At 39.3% G+C, this 20,414-nt stretch overlaps 2 non-coding genes across 2 annotated transcripts; both read left to right on the forward strand.

Moving 5' to 3' along the window:
- Positions 1-5,482: 5,482 nt before the first annotated feature.
- Positions 5,483-5,673, forward strand: LOC127558565 (U2 spliceosomal RNA). Its single transcript, XR_007952935.1, has one exon. It is a non-coding gene; the product is annotated as a U2 spliceosomal RNA (small nuclear RNA).
- Positions 5,674-9,719: 4,046 nt separating this feature from the next.
- LOC127558550 (U1 spliceosomal RNA) lies at positions 9,720-9,883 on the forward strand. Its single transcript, XR_007952925.1, has one exon. It is a non-coding gene; the product is annotated as a U1 spliceosomal RNA (small nuclear RNA).
- Positions 9,884-20,414: the final 10,531 nt, after the last annotated feature.

Below are 20,414 nucleotides of genomic sequence, written 5' to 3' on the forward strand. Positions count from 1 at the left end.
TCTTGCAAGTAAACCAGCACACCAACTGGGCAGTTCAGCATGGTGTGTGGCCCAAAGCAGAAGCAGAAACGGAGTTATAGAGCAGAAAAGATCTGGATCCCCCCCAACAGGAAGCTGTTGATTTTTAAATTCATTGGTTCTCGAACAAGGAACCAATGGACAACAATGCTTGTTCCTAGAGATCACATGATTTCCTTCTACAGTTTTCTGAGAAATCTTCACTTGTCCCATTCAGATATAACCTCTTTACATACGGAAATGGTTTTTTTAAAAAAACATTTTCTGTTTTTAAAGCCATATACCTTATTTATACTCTTCCCCAACATTGTTGTGGGTTTTTTAATTTTGAAAATAATTGAATATATTAACATCAATACGCAGATCCAAGAATACTGTCATTATTAGAGATAAAAGAAACTGATTGAACACAATCCCCACAAGATAGAAGAACAACCCACAAGCCAGAAGGATTCTTTACAGGGAAGGTCACCACAGTATGTGGGCAAAGTAGTAATGATGTAATATAGATTCTAAGGGAGGTAGTAATAATTTTAAGGTTCCCTGACCTTAAGAGCTTTTGTTCTAACAATCTGTCAGTAATTCTAAATCTTCTGGTTTGGAATCTGTGATCCTGAGGTCCTCTGATCTAAGAATGCTATTGTGTCAATGACAAAAGTCCTCTGGCCTAGGAATATAATAATATTTCTTCCCTTAGATTTTAGGGAAGATATATTAATAATCCTGAGATTATAGCTCTAACAATCTATCAATGATTTCAAATCTTCTGGCTTTAGAATAGTCTTACAAACATTACTGTCTGTTGGTCAAGGATAATCAAATTCCTGAGACCACTCCTTGGTTCTACCTCCTAGGCCATAAAACTACCCTATCAATGACATGAAGAACTGGATAAAGGTATCTCCTTACTAAACTCTTGGACTTTAGCCTGTTTCAATTTCAACTTTGTCCCTTGACTTGGAGATGGGTTCAAATCTGCAAATTCTTTTGAGACACCTTGCGACACCCAGTTTGTGACCCCCAACCTTTTAGGGTCCCTTCCCAACCTCAACAGTAAGAGGTATGGGATGCAAAGATCCTAACTCAAATTAACTGCTCAAAAGCATGGTACAGAACATAAAGTTGCTTTATTTTGATTCTCTAGAGAAGCAGGGACAGTCCCTTTGATGAGGTCTAGATATGGGGTACCTAAATGAAATTAGGGTTTAGTTGAGGTCTAGTGGCAGGTTCAGGGTGCAGGGAGTCAAATGGAGCTCCCCTGCAACCCCATTGGATTCGGCACAAGGATACTGAATTAAATGGGGTCTAGTAGCAGTGCGAGTCTCCAAAAAAGCATTTATCGGCCCAAAAAACTAGATTGATAAAAGAGGTTTATGATGGGATTTGGAAGTAAGGAAATAGGTGAAGATAGAGATAAGGAGGGCACCGGATAGAGGGTCCAGTGGACAGAAGGTCCTCACATGGCTAGCATGTTTGGGATCTCTGCAAAGAGGGGTTCCCAGCGTATCCCTTTTATAATAGGAGATTTAGCTAGAGGGGCTTTTGGGCGTAACCCCAAAGTTGGCTCAGATCTAGGTGGGGCTGGGAGAGGTTGCGATCTTCTGTTGGAATAAAAAAGGACCAGGATTTGTGAGTTAAAGGGTAATTACATTAACTAGGAGGGGTTGGGACTCAAAGATAGGAATTTTTCCCACATCAATACTGTCTCTAGTTTGTTCACTGTGCTTTGTGTGGGGGCCATTGCAGAATGAGAACTTCTTGGAACTTGCAACAGATTTGAGTACTATTTTGCGTCCCAAGTCTTCCATGTCAAATAGGTGCACAACCATGGGGTTGTCTTTCTGGACAGGGAGGTTGACCATGGACCTATAGTGTTTTTCTTTCACCAAAACCTTTTTGTAAGCTAAGTACCCCAGCACAGCGGCCCCAGCAGCTGGGGTCACAGCGTGATGCATTGCACTGGCACCCACAGGTTGGGACGCAAGTCATTGGTGGCACAGGCACTGCAAGGTGAGGGGAGAAGAGGAAGCGCCGGAGCCTGGAGCCTGCCACCCTTCACGCCATACCAGGCTCACCATCTGAGAACCCTGCCACTCCAAAGGCGACTCTCCTCAACACTTGTGAATTAGTTTAATGCTCTCCTAATTGTTTTTTCAGAACTCAAGGTCTCTCTCCTCTGTCATTTATAACGCACTTGTATGTAGGAATATATCATTCCCCTGTTTGGAAAGGCTTTAAAAATTTTCTTTATTTACAAAACAAATGCATAGTTTTCTTTTCTTTTTTAGGTCTGGTGAACAAGTTTATTTCATTCACTAAGAGAGTAATTTAATTTTTTTTATTATTAAAGCTTTTTATTTTCAAAACATGTGCATAGATAATTTTCAACATTCACTCTTGCAAAACCTTGTGTGTTAATTTTTTCCCCTTCCTTCTCTCCACCGCCTCCTCTAGACAGCAAGTTATCCAATATATATTAAACATGTGCCACAATTATTATGCTGCACAAGAAAAATCAGATTAAAAAGAAAAAAAGAGAGAGAAAGAAACACAATGCAAACAAACAACAACAAAAAAGGTGAAAATACTATGGTGTGATCCATATTCAGTCTTCACAGTCTTCTCTCTGGGTACAAATGGCGCTCTTCATCACAAATCTATTGGAATCGTCCTGAATCACTTCACTATTGAAAAGAGCCACATCCATCAGAATTGATTACTGTATAATCTTGTTGTGTACAATGATCTCTTGGTTCTACTCACTTCACTCAGCATCAGTTCATGTAAGTCTCTCCAGGCCTCTCTGAAATCATCCCACTGATATCATAACTTATTCAGCCATTCCCCAACATGCCCAAAGTGGGCATTCACTCAGTTTCCAGGTTCTTTCCAATACATAAAAAGATGCTACAAACATATTTACACATGTTGGTCTCATTCCCTTTTTTATGATCTTTTAACCTTTTTTTAAGTGGATCAATAATGTTACTAGATGATTTATTGACTTGTGGGTGAATTAGATTTCAATGAGACATGGGCAACTCAGTCAGGAGAGTTTTGCTGAGCTGAATCAACTGGTGTCTTCAATCCATGTCTTTATTGAATTGTTCCCGTGATGACTAAATTCATTTTCTTTTTTTCATTATGAAAACCTGCAAGTGTCCGATTTCAACAGTTATTTTGTACAAAATCCTCCTAGTTTACAAAGAGGACCTGGACAAAAATCCTGGCTCCCTGGTCAAAAATCCTGATTTTTAAAAATTTGCTACTCAGATAGTTGCGATATGTGAATTTGATGAGATTGGTGTAGGCACATCAAAGGATGGGGTTTGGTCATGAGTGAAATGGGAAACTGAGGACTTCTCCGAATAACTGCAGGAAATTCAAAACTCAGTACCAAGGGTCTGTTAACCATTAGGGCTCTGGGAAGAAGAGCAAAAGACTTGCTCTTGTAGCAGAAATATCTGAGATAGCATCCGGACCTTTATTTAACTGCTTAGAGAAAAACATGATTAATTATTTAATGGCCTGGAGATATTTAAGAAGTCTCCAAACTAGCTATCTCTATTTGTTGATTGAGGAAGCCTTAGGTAAACTAGGTCTCCTTGGTTATTATAGCTTAATGGATTACCTCTAAATAAATCTCCTTATTGTGAGGGATTATACGGTTCCTCATAAAATTATTACCTAAGAAGATTAAACCTATAACCTAAATTTAGTTTATGAAGATCTGATGGGTTTGGAAAATGAAATTCTTCAAACCTTATAATAGAATGCTCATACTAGCTCAAGTAAGCATTTGTAAATCTTGTAAGGCTGACTACCATAAAGCCATAAACGTAAGCAAACCCACCTGTGAAGCATTTGTAAACCTTGTGAAACTGACCATCCTAAACTTAGGCAAACATAGCCACAATAAGTCAACTATATTGGCTTGGCTAGAATTTAACAAATCTGCCCTATTTACACCTAAGCAGGCAGTGAAAATTAACCGGATAAAGGGAGGGGGGATCATGGATTCTTATGGGTTATGACTATACAATCGCCCTTAATTTCTGTGACTTTGGCCTCCTCTGTCTGAAGAACTCCAATGAGTGGACCATTTGCTTCTCTAGAGATTTAATATAACTTCTGATTCTTCACTTTAAGAAATCTCTGTAGACTTGCTGTATCACAGTCATGTGCTGAATTCACAATGGCCTTTCCTTTTACCGAAAAGTTTTTTTTTAATTTAAAAGAAGAGGTAATAGACAAAATTAAGAAATAAAATAGACACCCAGAGTGGTAAATACAAAGTAGATTTGGGAGAGAAGGACAGGAGCTTTTAACAATGAATAATGGAAAAGACAAGTTCCTCAATATAACTGAGAATTAACCTCTTGTTTAAGAAAGGCAATAAATACACCATGAGTGGGAGTACACCAGAGTTTAGCCCCCTAAAAGAGTTAGTAGGAGGAAACACACTATGAGGCATAGAGGGAGGATGGAGTAAGAAGATACAATGAGGCAGAACTGGACCTTCTTCCCTCTTGTCCTCCCGCCTGCTCCCTTCCCAGGGCCAAAGATGACCATTAGGCCTCAGATAGATTTATAGGGGAAATTTAACGGGGGGGAGGGGAAGGAAGAGGAGGAGAAAGTTGGGTTAGGTTTTTTTTTTTTTTATCTAATTCGACTTTCGCCTGCAAACAGGATGTAGGATCACAGAAGACCTCCACAGGGCGTGGGATTGTAAGGTTGGGTTGATACCCAAGTGCCCTTCCCTGCTTGTCTCTGAGACATGAGTATTTGAGGCTTTCTCCGATAAGAGGCAGGACCTCATCAGATCCATGATCTGCGTGCAGTTGGCGTGTTTTCCTCGTTTTGATCACAGATTTCGTCTTAAATCCCGATTGGGACGTGCTTGCTCCCATCTCGTGGGGAAATGCCGTCCTCCCTCCCCCATCCTCTGAGGCCTGAGTGCCGCGGGGCTCCGTGAGCTCCCCAGGAAGGCGGCGAGGGGGCGCCGGCTCTACTTCCTGCGAGGTGGGTTTCTCCCCTCCTCGCAAGCAGCAGGGGCGGAAGAAGAGAGGAAGGCGAAGAGGCTCGTAGGCGTGTGCACGAAATTTTCTGGCTCCGGGTGCACTCTCTGCGCTTTCGCACCGCCTGCAGGGAAGCCATTGGTCGGCTGGTTGCGTAAGTGGGAGGTCTATGCAAATGAGTAATCGCGGAGTGGGCAAGGTTTTCTGGGTGCGAGGAAAAGAGCTTGTTTTGCGAAGAAAGTGCTAGAATTTGTTAAAGTTCGGCTTTGTGGCGCGTTTGTAGCGATCGGAGTGCCTGTGAGCGCGCGCACGATTGTGGTTGGAGCTGTATGTTCTTGCGTGGGAGTTGTGGGAGGAAGGCGAGGCTTGTTGCAAGTGCGTTTGTTCGCCGCGCGTGTAAAAGGGAGTGGTTTGTGAGGGGTAGGGGAGCGCGGGAGCGTTTGGTTATCGCTTCTCGGCCTTTTGGCTAAGATCAAGTGTAGTATCTGTTCTTATCAGTTTAATATCTGATACGTCCTCTATCCGAGGACAATATATTAAATGGATTTTTGGAGCAGGGAGATGGAATAGGAGCTTGCTCCGTCCACTCCACGCATCGACCCGGTATTGCAGTACTTCCGGGAACGGTGCACCTCCCTCCGGGAGAAATTATCGGTACAAAAAGTCAGAAACAGAGCCACTTTTTTTCTTCTTGCAGTTAATACCTGGATTAGTTGGTGATCTTGCAGTTTCTCAGCTGCCCTTAATTTCTAAACTGTTTCTCATTTTGAAAACCCCTAGTTAAAGCTTTTGTTAAAGTGGTATGTAAAGAAGTGTGAAGTCCTTCAATGTTGATGTTATTGAGCATAACGAGGGACACTAACTCTTTCACTCTCGGGAAGGGTTTCCTAAAGAGGGGATGAGATGTGTTTTTCGGCCTCTCGGATACTAGAGGTTACGAAATTGGGAGTTATCTGCGCAACTCCAAAGCGGCCGAGAAATGTTAAATTTTTTCTATTCTGGGGCAAAGGACCTCGTCAGAAACATACACTGGAATACATATAAAAGCAAAGAATTTAGGAGTAACAATACTTTACTAATATTAAGGAACTTATCGAAACAATACAGAAGTTGCCCCGCCCCCAGTTTTGCTATACTCCTGGATTATAGTAGTGGAGCAATTAACCATATGAATTAGCTAAACCAGTTAATTGAATAATTGTTTTCCATAATTTTCTTATGGTTATGGCTATTAGGGTGTGACCTATTTTTAATTTTAGACAGCTAGACCCATTCTAAAATCCCTTCCTCTTGGTGAATAATTCCTTTGGGTAAAAATCCTTGTGGTTAAAATAGTTCTAAGACTTTTTTTCTTTAATTATCCTAGTAGTGAATTGTCCTGCTAGCTCCTTTTCTATAGCAGTGATACATTCTACTTCTTCAGGGGTGAAGTCTTCCTTGAATTTAACTCATCAGGCCCTCTCAATAAGTCATACAAAGGTTGTAATTGATCAGTAAGGATCCCTATTTTATTCCTTACCCACCTATGAATTTTTGGAATTCATTTAACGTGTTGATTTTGCTGATGTCTATTTTAGGAGATTTCAATTGTATGGTTTTATATGATATAACGTGGCCTAAATACTATATAAATTTGTATTTTGTATTTGTATTGTCTTTGTATTTTTTCTGGAGCTATTTTTAAACCTTGGTATTCCAATTTTTTCTGTACCTCAGACCCAGTGATGTTGCACAAAAAAATCATCTCATTCTTTCAACAAACTGACCCATGGGGGTCATTTGGAGTAATTATATTGGTAATTGTAGCAACCCTATATTTACTACCAATGATTTTGAGACCTATATTAACGTCCATCCGACATGCTATTAATGCACAAAAATTTAAGCTTGCATAACTGTCACATAAAAACAAAAAGAGGGAATTGTAGAGAACTTGATAAACCCTCTGCTAGCCTTGGACATTGCACAAGGGGCGGCTCAGGAAACTGAGGATAGCCTTGTAAGGGTAAACATGATGGCGTTGGGAGGAAGGGAACCCACCCAATAAGCAATGTGGTAGTTCTGGAAGAGGTGTGCCAGATTGGGGTGAGAGAACAGTACCCACATACTTTGTTCTTATGTGTAGTTTCCTGTAGATCACTCTCTCTCTATATATATCTGCTATAGGCTAAAATGTGCTTATGTTAAGCTATAGGAACTAAAGGCATATACTGAGAATATAAACGGGAAAATAGTTTGTGGAACCCTAATACAGGAACCTGATCTGAGGAGCAGCCCAGCACAGTTTCAAAGCATATTTTTCTTGTAAATTCTATATCTTTGGCTTTTCTTTCTTCCCTGGGTGTGTCAGTAATTGATCAGTCATTTCTTTAGAGGATGCTAAAGATAAGAAATTATTTGAAGAGGAAAATCTGCTCAATTCTATTTTTCAATTACTTTTAATGAACCCACAAAGTAACCTTATCTCCTGCAGGAAAAAAATGCATAGATTATTACTACATTGGATAGCTGGAAGAGGAGTAATTCTGTGATAACATCCTAGGCTCTCCAGAACTCCCTCTCAGAAGGATTTGGTGGGTTTTGTAAGCAAATGTGACTCTTTATGGTTTTGATTATGTTGTTTTTAAAAAGATGAAGCAATACAGTTTCTGAGTAATTGGTCATTTTATTAATCATAATTGATGAAAGGGGTCAGAATCGGTCTTGAATAACAAAGACCTCTCATGAAACCCAGTAAACATTTCATTTTTAACCATCCTCCTGGTGGCTTTCCTGCCCCCTGCACTCCTCCACTAAGATCAAGACCGGGCCAGAATAAAAAGACTCTTGACTCTATTCTCGACCATTCTTGTGGTGTCTATCCTGCTGAGACCAAGACCTGACCCAAGGACCTCCAGAAAGCCGGTTCAAACATTATGTTTGTCCTTGGAAGAGTAGCTTGATAGTCAGCTCTGGTTAGCAAATGAGAGAATGAATATTATGAGAGGTGGGTTTATTCTAATTAGAGTCTGGTGAATGTGACTGATCAGTAAGACTAATGAGTCTTAGTCAAAGAGACTTAATTATACTCATATCACCCTGTCGAGGTTAATCTAGACAAAAGGGAGAATTCACTTATACCCAGACCTGTTTGAGTAACATAATGAGCCAGAATCCATCGATTGACTTAAAATAAATTTCTTTACTTTTTGAAAGATCTGAGTTTTCCCTCCATTATCAGCCCTGAACTTCAAAGACTGCCTGAATAATCTACAGGAATCTATTTCTGAATGAGGAAATAAAAAAGGGGGAAACTCTTAGTCCTAATTCAGTGATTAGTTATTAATATAAGAGAGAAATAATCATTTCTTTCAGTTGGTATTTCTACTTAATAGATTCTGTCCAAACTTGCTATTCTTCATTGTTCTTCAAGGTTGGCAGTGCTAGAAGCTAACTCTCTGATCAACAAAAACAAAAAGAGAAAATGTAAGAGAAAGCTCATTAAATGTTGATATAGTTAGTATCCTAGGGAAAGGCTAGAATGCTTTGAGCAGTTCTTTAACTGGAAAGGATTTCTGCTGGGGCAGTGTTCCCTTTTTTAGGTGAGAATGATCAATCCATCATTTATGTACTATTTAGTCATTAGGGAATAATTCATCAGTTGAGAGTGATTAATGATGTATGACCCTCTGATATGTTCTTTAGCATCAGCAACCTCAGATCTTTCTGATGTAGCTTCTGTTACATTACATACCTTAGGAAACTTAAGAAAGGAGAGTTCTTTGCCCACAGAGATTCTGTGTTTTTGAAGTTACTGGAACAAAGAAGCTCAAAGCCAAAGGCAAAGGAAGGAACAAGAGGAGAGGACATCGTTTGGGGTTGCATTGGTTAATTTGTGATCTGGACATGTATTACATGACAATGTTTGTGCGTGTGTATTTGCAAAGGTAAATCAGTTTCAGAGGCTTTCTAGCAATATTCAAACTGTTAATGAACCAAAAAGCAGATTCTCTGAAGTGACGACTGTCATATAACATAACACAAAAAAGTCATACAAAACATATGCAAATTACAAGATAATTTTAGAAGGGCTTCCCACCTTTTAGCAGAAAAGGTATTGAATGAAACAAATGAAATGAGAGGGCTGAGACGGCGATTCCGAACAGCAGGCGAGAGGGTATGCCGGGCCCCAGCATTCTGAGACTGACCAATTAGGAAAAGCCTTCAGCGAAGAGGAGTGTCTTGAACTGGGATAGATTCGGAAATGTGGAAAAGGAGGACTATCGAAAACTCGTAAAATTGTAAACCGACAGAACAATAAAACAAATTTGCTCTCGCCACAGAGGGATGGGGAGAAATCCTCATAGGTATGCATAAAAAGCGCATTTCCTTGTCCAGTTCCTAGTTGCTTTGAACATTATTAGTTTGTTAAATGGCAGTCTCTGGGAGGCTGGGTGAGTGACGTCACAAAAGGGAGGCAGTATGCAGATGAAACACTTGTGGGCCTGTTTTCTTTGACCAATTTTCTCCCCCTGGAAAGTGTTGTTCTGAGGGTGGTAGCTCCTACATTTGTACAACGGAAATGTTTTTTGATTTGTGTGGTTTTCGTGGCTGGAGGCTGGTGTATAGGATGTGTTGTGTTGGTGACCGTGTGCGTGATGTGTGAGCATGTGGAGGGAGAGGGCGAGCGTGGTGTTTGAGAGCATACTTACCTGGCAGGGGTGATTCCATGATCACGAAGGTGGTTTCCCCAGGGCGAGGCTTATCCATTGCACTCCGGATGGGCTGACCCCTGCGATTTCCCCAAATGCGGGAAACTCGACTGCATAATTTGTGGTAGTGGGGGACTGCGTTCGCGCTCTCCCCTGATCTTTCAGTTTCAAGAATAGTAGTATTGTCGCCATCTTTCGAAAGCTAGTATTACGTGGGAAATGCTTTTACTCGCTTTTTGTTCTTAATCTCAGTATCCGGAAGTCCAAAATGCATTATTTCTGGGGCGAAATTATGCTTTGGAATTCCGTCACAAGCTTTTTCAGGATAATGTCCTTTGTATTGGCGTTTCCAAAGCCCTCTATCGACACGTACTGAGATGGGTAACAATTTTTTTGCACTATCAGATAACATGCGCTTATGTAATCGATGAAATACAAAAAATTGAAATGTAAGTCCTTGTATTCAAGGATTTTACTACCTACCGGGAGTCATTAATATGCAAACAAAGTAGAAAAGGAAATGTTTGAGCAGCGTTTAACTGAATCAGCTACACCCAGCGAAAGAACTCTGGGAGGTTATGTCTCTGGGAGATTATAAATCTGGGAGACTATGAACCACTACATAGAATTCCCAATTCCTCTATTTTTGTTCGCCTGCATTTTTGATTTCCTTCACAGGCTAATAGTACATACACTATTTCAAAGTCTGATTCTTTCTATACAGAAAAATAACTGTTAAGACACGTATACTTAGATTGTATTTAATTTATACTTTAACATATTTAACATGTATTGGTCAACCTGCCATGGGGGAGGGAATGGGGGGAACGAGGGGAAAAAAGTGGAACAAAAGATTTGGCAATTATCAATGCTGTAAAATTACCCATGCATATAACTTGTAAAGAAAAAAGCGCACTCTCTCTCAGGTGCTCTCTCTGTATTATGTGTGTATGTGTATGCATATATATATATGTGTGTGTGTGTGTGTATATATATATGAAAGAAAAGAAAAAAATTTGAAAATGAAAAAAACACTGCAACTTAAGAGACGAACTCTTACATTTCCTTTAAAACGTGGCATTTTAGTTGGACTTGAAGTCAGAAGTTAGTAGCAAAGCAGAGAAAGGTTGTAAGGTATTTTAGGCATTCCTGTCAAACAGAAAGCCTTGAGCTGAGATGTATTAGATGGAAGAAACCGGAATGGTAAGTTGAGAAGAATATTCAATGAAAGATAACATTCTATTTGCTCCTGGAGGCAATAAGGAAGACACTGAGTAGGAGAGAAACATGCTCCGTCTGCATTTTTAAAAAAAATTCTTAGTGACTAATTGGAGATTGATTGAAGTGAAAAAAGACTAAGGGAGGTAGGGGAGAGATTTTATGATGTTGAAATCACAGGGTTTGGCAACAGCATGGATGTGGGGGAGGAGTGGGGAGGAGGTAAGAGTTAGTGAGGAATCCAGGTTGACACCAGGCTGGGTTTTGAGCTTGAGGACAGGGAGGATGTTGCTCGCCACAGTAATAGGGATGGTTCAAGGAGAGAAGTATTTTTGGGGAAAAAATGAATTCTGTTTTAGATAAACAATTTAAGGTTTTAACTGGACATCCCGTTTGAGATGTCTGAAAGGTAACCGGAAATGAGATATTTGAGATCAATAAAGACGGTGAGGCAGAAAAAGTAAATTTGAGCAGAGATGTCAATACAATCCATTGTACTGAGCTGGAGATATGTGAACTATCTTCGCCTGTCAGGAAGAAGCCCAATCTGACAATTATTAGATAAAACCAATTCCCAGACTAATCTGTTGATATAGAAAGATTGTGAGGCTGGAACTTCTTTGTCTATCCTTCAAACTTCTGTGTACCTTTAAGCAATTTTTGAGATATTGATTAGCATATCTTTAGACAGTTCTGGGACCTGGTCTGTCAGGTTCATTCTTAGCTCTTTGACCCTCCCTCTTGAGTTCAGTTACTTTTCTGGTCTCCCTGAGAAACTCCAAAGACTTTATTTCCCTTATAAAAGATCTGCTTATGATGAAGAACTTTGCCAAGTTCTTTCAGGACTAAGCCAACTATGACATTTTTTTTTCTCTCTCTCCTTCCCTTTAACGATGCCTTTTTTTCTTATTCTAATTCTGCTTTGTTTAACCTGTCCCTTTAATGGCTTACTCCCATCTCACCAAGTGTTTCCTTTCTTCTGATTATTTGTGAATTCCCCTGGGGAATTTTCCTTTTTCCTTACTAACTGCATGCTCTCTCAACTTTATTTCATATTTACCACTCCTGGTTCCTGTTTTACCACTTATATTTGTCTATAACCTATTCCCCTAAATAAATCTACCTTTTGCCAAAGAGAACAACCATTGTGAATTTGTCACATGTTTATTTTGAATTGCTACTTCTACCTCATCAAGACCATCAATACTATCTAGCTCATTCTTGCTGAATTGTGTTTTGGGATTTTGAAGGGTTGCCCTTCAAAAACCAGTAAACATTTGGATTTGAGAATTCATTATTCTGAGAATGAGCTCATTATATGTAATGACCAAGTATTTAAAATCAGCTGGAGTCAGGAATTCAGGTTAAGGGAAAAATCTTCATTCTTTATTGAAGTGAAGAGATGAATAAGGATTGCGATAGCAATATGGGCAGCTGCGACAGGAAGCCAGCTAACAGAGGGGGATCTGAGCTGAAAGGTCGTACCAATGGCAATGCGGGCAGTCTCTCCTTCCCCTTCCTTTTCCACTCTCCTGCCTCCACCCACCAAAATCGTCATTTCCTATACAACACAACACAAGGAGGCCTTGCACAAAGAGGGGGGTGGGGGGGAGAGAAGGGGGAGATTCTTTCTCCAAGCTTATATATTAATAAGAGTATGGTCCAATTACTATTTAGCCTCATGTGCTTGGGACCTCAGTGCATCAACTCAAGCCTCAGCCCATTACAATTATAAATGATTATTTTGTTCAATTTAAGTAAGATGAAGAAGGAGACTAATTTCCTAGACTCTGGCAAACCCTACAATAGAGACCCAGGCCTAAGTGGGTTCTCCAGGTTATCACTAGTAGGGTCAGTGAGATGGAGAGGAGGCCTGCACTGCAAGATCTTGACCATGTTCCTTAGCCAGATGCCTCATTATAATGATCTTAAGAATTTTCACTCTTATTTGTTGAAGAGTATACTGAAAATTCAGGACAGGACTATTAAAAATAAAGACTCCTGAGATTTTGTTGCTGCTGTTGTTGTTGTTCAACAATGACAATTTATTTTCACAGTATAATTATTTTAAAAGGAAATATCAAATAGCTTTTTTTTTTTTTGATTCTGTACCTTATCACAGAAAGCATAGACAATTTTCTTTTTAGTTATAGGTATTCAAATATTTCCTCTTGGTTTGTCTCAAAGTTCTTAAAGAATTTATTTTAAAAAGGAAAAGGACCCACATGGGCAAAAATATTTGTGACAGTCCTTTTTGTAGTGGCAAGAAACTGGAAACTGAGTGGACGCCCATCATTTGGAGAATGGTTGAATGAGTTATGATATATAAATGTAATGGAATAGTATTATTCTATAATAAATTATGAGCAGGATGATTTCAGAAAAATCTGGAGACTTACATGAATTGATGTTGAGTGAAGTGAATCAAACCAAGAGAACATTGTAACAGCAACCAGAGTATGTAACTGTGATGGACTTGACTTTTTTCAACAATGAGGTGACTCAAGGCAATTCCAATAGACTTGAGAAGGAAAGAGCCAACCGCCATCCAGAGAACAATGGAGACTGAATGTGAATCACAGCATAGTATTTTCACTTTTTTGTTGTTTGCTTGTTTTTTTCTTTCTTGTGTTTTTTTCCCCTTTTGATCTGATTTTTCTTGTGCAGCATAACAAATATGGAATTATGTTTAGAAGAATTGCACATGCTATCTAAGAGAAGAGTGAGAGAGAGGAAGGAAGAAAAATTTGGAACAAAGTTTTGCAAAGGTTGAACACTATCTTTGCATGTATTTGGAAAAAATAAAAGAATTGCTTTTAAAATTTAAGCACCAATAATTTTTAAGAGATTTGCATTGGTTTACCCCAAAAAAGTGTACATTTTTGCTGTGCTTTCATATGCATATGTATGTACACACACACACACACACACACACACATACACACACACATATAATATTAAATTTGTTGCATTTGTTTGGATCAAAAGCAAATATTTTGAAATCCTAATAATTCAAAAAACAATGATCAGAGAAACAATTTTGGGATACAAAGCAATTGTGCAAGTGATACTAAAGCAGTTACTAATCTTTTTATAGGAAATAGTGTTATATTGCAATGGGGCCCAAGGTGTACATTATACCATTGTGTCTATTTCCCTTTTTATTAATATTGCAGCTTTCTTAAAATGCTGCTCGGGCAAAAGATTATGCTGATACCAATCAGAAAGTAATATTTTGCAGATTTTTTTGAATTTCAGATTCTGAACTACCTGCCTTTGGGATGGCCTGGAGGGTCTTTCTGAGAAGCTTGTACTTCATTCTTTCTCTTCCCAGGTTCCAGGCAGGTTCCCTTTTAGTTTCCTTATGCCTTCTCAGGCCTAGCCCTCAATCATCTCCTCTTCCTCTTCCCCTTCCCTCTCCTCCTCCCTTTCCTTCTCCCCCTCCTCATCCTCCTCCCATATTCACCTACATCCATCTTCTAGAACTTAGTGGACAACACTGTGTTTCAACATCCTGGAACCCAAAAAGTTTGAATTATTCTCCATTGTGGTCCCTGCCACTGAAACCTACATGATTATATTTTTTATACTTTTTGCCAACTGCCTGGATCATGGGCTTCTGCTCTCAATTTATCTTCACTGTGCTCTATTGCTTTGGGTTGTCCATCAACTGACTCAGTATTAATAATGCCACTTAAAAAGAAAAAAATCCAAGATAAAATCAGGGATGTTGTTATACAAAACCAAGTGAATGAAAAACCTCTATTTTCAGGTTATAGTCTATCCTTATGATGGGAGTATAACTTCTAGGGGAAACAGCAGTAAGGAGATTGCCCCCACACACCTTAGAGTGCTTGCTTCTATTCTGACAGTCTGTCAATGATTTTAAAGTCTTCTGGCCTTAGAATAGTCCTACAAACATTACTGACTGACAGATACATAATTTGCTGGTATGTAGCAGGAAGATATTGGATGAGGACTTAATGGGAGAACAGATCAGATTGCCTTGGGGAATTGAAAAAGTTCACAAGAATAAGAAGCAGAACTTGAATTCCTGTCTTCTAGGCTCTGAGCCAGCTCACTAAGATGCCTGAAGTGGTCATACTGTTGCGGTTCAAAAGCAGAAAAAGGTTGGGGCTGCCAACCAATGTTGGGAAGGCTTGAACCCATCTCCAAATAAAAGGCAAAGTTTATTATAATTGAAGTGAGCTAAGTTCCAAAAGGATTTAGCAAAGAACCAGGAGCAAAAAGATAAATTTCTAGGAAAACACAGAGATGCTAATTTTATGGCTTGGAGATAGAATTGTGGAGTGGTCTGGTATGCACCTCAATGTTGAATTTTATGGTTTAGAGGTGGGGTTGAGGCGTAGCCTGTACGCACCTCATGATTTGTCTCAGAAACCCTGTGATCATTAACCAACAGATTTTTTATGTGGCAGTCAGCAATATTTTTAGGACTAGTGTTCCATTTTATATATATATGTATATGCATATATATATATGCATATACATATATATATAGTATATATATTGTATTGTGTGTATGTATATATACACACACACACACTATAGTATTCCTAATATATATATGATCTCAGATCTTTTGGGGAAGAACGATGTAAATTGTGTCTCCTTTGATCTTTGGGGGGGGCCCTGAAACTGCATCTCCCTTTTGGGGGTTAGGGTGTTCCTAAGCCTCAAACACCTTTCTCAGACAATACACTTCCCAAATAAAGTGGTTTCATTCAATTGGAGACCTTGGCCAGGAGCATAATCACCACCCTCTACTGAATTGGAGATTAGTCCCTCCAACTGTTTTGGGAGAGGGGGCTGGGAAACCCCCCCTCCATAAGGCTTCAAAAGGCTGATAAAAGACAACTGAACCCCAAATCATTGCAGAAGTCCTAACAGGATTTTGCCCACGGAAGAAGATATTTGCTTCTCAGTGTAACCCACCTTTGCTATATTTCTAACAGGACTTTGCCCATTAAGAAAGCTTTCTTTTTAGTGAAAATAAATTCTCTTTTGCCACACAGACTTTGAGTTTGTGAATTCTTTCACAAAGAACCTGCAGCACTGACCAGAGGGGATCTCCTAACCTCAATTCTCACATCTGTGTGGAAAGGTGAAGAATTTACAGATTAAGCACATATTGATCAGAGATTGTTAACTAAGGTAGATCAGGCCTATAGGTCCCAGTCACGTGATTTTAGATGAGACCTGGATTGCATTCCATTGTCCAAAGAAGGAATTAAGTGGCCGAAGCTGTATATCACCTTTTCCACTGCATTCCACTGACCAAATAGGGAGATAAAAGTTTATGTAACCAATCACAGCCTGTAAAGGGTGGGATTTTGGGGTTTCTTTGTCTGAAATGTATAAAAGTTGTAAGCATCTTCAAGTGAATGACTCTCCTCCTGTGGGTATCTTTGCTATCCTTTCGGGCCCACAGGCCAGGATGGTCTGCTTCTCGAGATTCTAATAAATTCTTTCTGTACATCCTGTGGAGTGACTCCTGAGTAGTCAGTTTGGGTAGGTGCAATTGCCCCAAACACATGCCATAATCTTTGGGGGGAGAAGGGTTGAAATGGAATCTGTAGGGGAAGGGTGATTCGGGTTCTCAACCCCCGCCCCTACTTCTAGAAGGGGCACACCTTTCTGTCCTTAAGGGCAGAACCCAGATAAGTAACCTCTTTCAATTGGAAATCTCAGCCTGAGGCATAGCCAAGACCTCTATTGAGCTAGAGATTAGTCCTTCATTCATCTGGAAATTGGCCCTGGTTTGGAGCCAAAAGCAGCCCCAATATGTCTAGGGCTATATGCCCAGACATCTTTGCAGAAGTCCTAACAGGATTTTATCCACTGAAGATATTTTCTTCTCAGTGTAAACCTATCTTTGCAAAATTATCCTGCCAAGATTCTTTGCCCACTAAGAAAACTGTCTTCTTAGTGCAAATAAATCTCCTTTTGCCACAAACTTCAGGTCTGCGAATTCTTTCACAAAAAACCTGTGACATCGACCAGAAGGGATCTTTTACCCTCAATTCTCACACTTCATCAATACTATAGTATTCCTAAGGTAAGGTCTGGGGGCTTCAGGATTACTTCTATATTTCTCCTAGAAGTTGCACCCTAAAAATACTAACAGAAAATAAAACACAAAGTATCAATTAAACAAAAATCGCAAAGAAGATGGTAGAAGGTACTTTGGAAGATGGAATAAATAAACAGGGCAGTTTGTTAATATTCTGTTGAATTTTCTGTATGACTTTAAAAATACCAATCTAAATCTATACGAATTCAGTTTCACTTGCACTTCTTTCTATTTTATCCACTGAAGTGTTCATAGTTAAATTAGTTTAAAAAACAACAATAACCACATTACCTTCCTACTCTTGGCAAAAGGAATGATATACTGGAGGTGGAAAATGAGAAATATTTGTTAAATAAGGGAGCTCTTCTCCAATAAGAGGGAATTAGTTGGTAATGAAAAAAAAAATGTAGCAGTAATAGAAGTGATGAGATGGCATGCTGGGCAGAGAGAAAATGAAGAATTGATGTAAGGGTCTCAGGCAGTCTCAACTTGTTATGCCTGTCAGAAATCCCAGTTATATCCCTGAGGTTAAATTATGGCAGTAACAGTCCCACTGTTCTCTTTGGGTCAGCCAGCCACAGTGTTATATCTCTGGGTTTCTTTCATTTCACCCCTCCCAAGCCATGTGGTATGTCTCTCCTAACTTCACTTCTCCTTCTCACAACCAACTCTTTTAGGTTGCTAAGTCCTTTTCAGGATTTAGTCTGACAGCTAAGGACATGTCCCAACCTCATGGGGTGCTTTTCTCCTGGTAAATGCCAAGTTCCGCTAGGAAACTTCTCCTTTCTATCACTCATTATTAAAACTCCTTTCTATGCTCTCCTAATTCTATTTCATATTTATTATTCCTGGTGTATATTGGATCCTTTCATTTTGTCTGTAATCAATTCCCTTAAATAAATCTGTCTTTTGCCAATTGTGAATTCTTCACAATTTTTGGTGCTTACCATATCTGGTGTCTACATCAGTCGCATCAAAAGTATTAATAGAACATCAAAAAATATAGAGAACAAAATGGAAAAGTTCAGGGAACCAAGTAAACATTGCAAATGAATGATCACTTGTTATGGGCCAGAACTCTGTGCTTAAAACAAGGATTCTTACAAGGTGCTAACTCAGTGGAATTGATGAGACAATGGTCATCTAGTTTATTGTGATGATTAATGATTCTTTAAGTTCAGTATGATTGATTTAATCCTACAACAAATAAAGGTTTCCTAGTGATATAATGATAGGTTTATACTCAGTGTAGAGCATATAACCTGGGACTCAGACTCAGAGCCAGATTCAGCCTGGCCTGGCCTGACTGAGACCAAGGCCTGTCAGAGCCAGACACAGACTCAGAAGGGCCAGATACAGACTAGGAAGGGACTAAGAGATTCATTCCATCTTCATCAGCCTCATAGTGGCCAGCCTGTCCTCCTGTTCCCCCCACTGAGACCAAGGCTGGTCTGAAAGCCTCTCAAGAAAGCTAATTGGGCCCCAAGCAAGGAAACTGGATTGTGAAGAAGATAATAAAGGATTTGGACTTTAACACCTGGCTATTCTTGTGATTACTCAACTGAAAAGAAGATTGTTCCCAAGGCCTCCAGAAAACCAACATAGAACATTACAACTACTTTTAAAATCTTAAAACGAATTTTAAAAAACAAACTGTGAGTCATAAATTCCTTGTTTATTTTTTGTCTACTCTGGTGAACAGAGTCCTCCTTGGGTTTGGAGTTGTTTTGGGGTGTGGATGGTGAATTCCCTGTTTTCTTGATTTAGAGATCATCCATCCCTCAAACCACCATGCTGCTTCTGATACTACCTTTGTTTAAAGGGAGGGAGGGAAAGAGATACTAAAGAAGGGAAAGGGACCTATATGTGCCAAAATGTTTGTGGCAGCCCTGTTTGTAGTGGCTAGAAACTGGAAAATGAATGGAGAATGGTTGAGTAAATTGTGGTATGTGAACGTTATGGAATATTATTGTTCTGTAAGGAATGACCAGCAGGATGAATACAGAGAGGACTGTTGAGACTTACGTGAACTGATGCTAAGTGAAATGAGCAGAACCAGGAGATCATTATATACCTCAATAACGATACTGTTTGAGGACGTATTCTGATAGAAGTGGATCTCTTCGATAAAGAGAGCTAATTCAGTTTCAATTGATCAAGGATGGACAAAAGCAGCTACACCCAAAGAAAGAACACAGCGAAATGAATATAAACTGCTTGCATTTTTATTTTTCTTCCGGGGCTATTTATATCTTCTGAATCCAATTCTCCCTGTGCAACAAGAGAACTGTTCAGTTTTGCACACATATATTGTATCTAGGATATATTGTAACCTATTTAACATGTAAAGGACTGCTTGCCATCTGGGGGAAAGAGTGGAGGGAGGGAGGGGGAAAATTGGAACAGAAGTGAGTGCAAGGGATAATGCTGTAAAAAATTACCCTGGCATGGATTCTGTCAATAAAAAGTTAAAAATAAATAAATAAATAAAGGAGGGAGGGGAATCAATTGTTTTAAATAAAGCAATTTATAAAGGAGAATGATTACGGGAAATATGTTAAACATCCTATACTGATTGTATCTAAGACAAGGAAAGCATCTGAACAAAACCTCCCCTTTTTAAATCTCCAGGCTCCAACCAAAATAAAAAACTTTCCTCAAAGAAAAGATTCAAAACTTTCATCCAGTTATTTCACTAACAATAACGAGGTTATATAGCTCTTAGTATGTGCCAACTCTGTTATTTGTTTTCCAATTATTATCTCATTGGATCATATAAATCATTATTTATGGCTGCTTTTTTTTCCTGGTAGTGTAATACCAGGGAAACTGAGGTGAGTAGAGACTGGTTTAATTTTAAAATTAAGAATTTAATAAGCTAGCTGATCAGGGGGACTATTGTCCCAAACATTTGGTGCAGAACTGAGGCAGAGTTTACATAGGATTGTAGTTAGCAAAGAAGCAGAGAGAATGCAGTTAGGTAATTTCCTTATTTATTGTCAGGCAGTTGCTATACAAGAAAAATGTTTTTCAGTCTAAAGCAGTAACAGAATGCATACAATGGTGGGAATGGGTTTTGGATGCTTACAATAGTGGGAATGGGTTTAAGGGAACCTTCCAGGGTCAGTGTTTTCAGAGAACAGTAACTGATTTTATATATAAAAGCACCTTACTGGTGTGATGTCCAAGTAAGCAGAAGAACAGAAATAGGCAAGGTCACTTTATGGTCATGCTGTCGCTTTGATCTAGTGTTTAAGGCTAAGTTCAGGTTTTCAGAGGAAACTTAAAGGGACCTTTTCGGCTCAACATTAGCAAAAATTGGGAAAGTGTTCTCCCATTGGAGAATGACTAGATGCCCAGTGCTATATGAATGGG

Source organism: Antechinus flavipes, chromosome 3 (genome assembly GCF_016432865.1).
Source record: "Antechinus flavipes isolate AdamAnt ecotype Samford, QLD, Australia chromosome 3, AdamAnt_v2, whole genome shotgun sequence".
In the NCBI taxonomy this organism is placed as follows: domain Eukaryota; kingdom Metazoa; phylum Chordata; class Mammalia; order Dasyuromorphia; family Dasyuridae; genus Antechinus; species Antechinus flavipes.